This window comes from Takifugu rubripes, chromosome 2, assembly GCF_901000725.2.
Source record: "Takifugu rubripes chromosome 2, fTakRub1.2, whole genome shotgun sequence".
NCBI classification, from domain to species: Eukaryota; Metazoa; Chordata; class Actinopteri; order Tetraodontiformes; family Tetraodontidae; genus Takifugu; species Takifugu rubripes.
The window spans coordinates 6,790,198-6,791,348 of record NC_042286.1 but is presented as its reverse complement, the minus strand read 5'-3'; positions in this window follow the sequence as shown (position 1 = coordinate 6,791,348).

Here is a 1,151-nt window from a genome sequence, read left to right as displayed (position 1 = left end):
ATTGTGTTTTGTGTCAGCATGGTGAATTATTGTGGGGAGAGAATAAGAGCAGGGACTGCTCTCTCCACTGTAGCGGAATCTGCAAATATCTATATTCTCCTCCTCTCGACAGCTGAGTGAGATTACACCAGAGCCCCGGAGAAGATGGATGAAGCAAGGAAACCTTAAGGAGTCCCAGCCATTGGATCCTCTGAGCCACATTTCTTAATATGACTGCAAATCAAACTGAAATATGTAGCGGACAAAGCTCAAAGCTGGCAGGACAAAGCAAACCAAATCACCCTAAACATATTTATTTCTGTATCCATCTTCCCCAGGATGGGATCTTTTGGGCCATGTGTGTGTCAAAATAATTTCCCGCTCTGTTGTGGCTGCTGTGCCACTGGTGCCGTGCTGGAATAATCCTGTTGGAGGAGGAAAAATGAGACTAAATCGAGCTTGCCTCCCTTTTTTCCTCTCGCTTAAATACAATAGATTAGGCAACGCAGCCTAAGGAACCTCAGCTGCGTGATTTCACACGCGCCCTAAAGCTTGCTGCAAGCTCCCGTTTTCACCTGGATCCAGGGCTCATCCCTCAAACCATTCCCTCTTTTGATGCTCCACAACTGAACAATGTGCAGGAGGTAGTAGATGGATGATTCAACTGTGCGGATGTTCCGTCTCGTCCTATTCCTCCTAATGGTTTTCACAGAAAAGCTGCACGAGGCTATTAAGCCCCCCCCACCACGTCAACCACCGCCACTCCTGGCTGGCGATGTCAGGCCGCCGCTGTTGTTATTCAACGGCAATTCAACCTGTGGCAGCGGCGCATGTTAAAATTTAATGCTACGTTACAAAGAGCGGTTTCCAGGAGGACACAGACGAAAGTCACGGCAGCGGATCTGTTTCACGCTCGATCAAATATTAACGTAAAGACAATTCACATCTACTGGAAAATAGATCATCTGTTCCCATCTGTAGTTTTTTCCCTTTTCTTACAGAACAGTACGTTGAGAGGAAGACTGAGAAAGTGGGCAGTAAGAGCTTTTATATCACCTAAACACAATACGTACAGATTAATGATCCTGGGTTGATCCAGCAATGCTTAAATTAGAAAATGAAAACCAGTTAAAATTCTTTAATCGCATGAATATTTGCTGACTTTGCTGTTT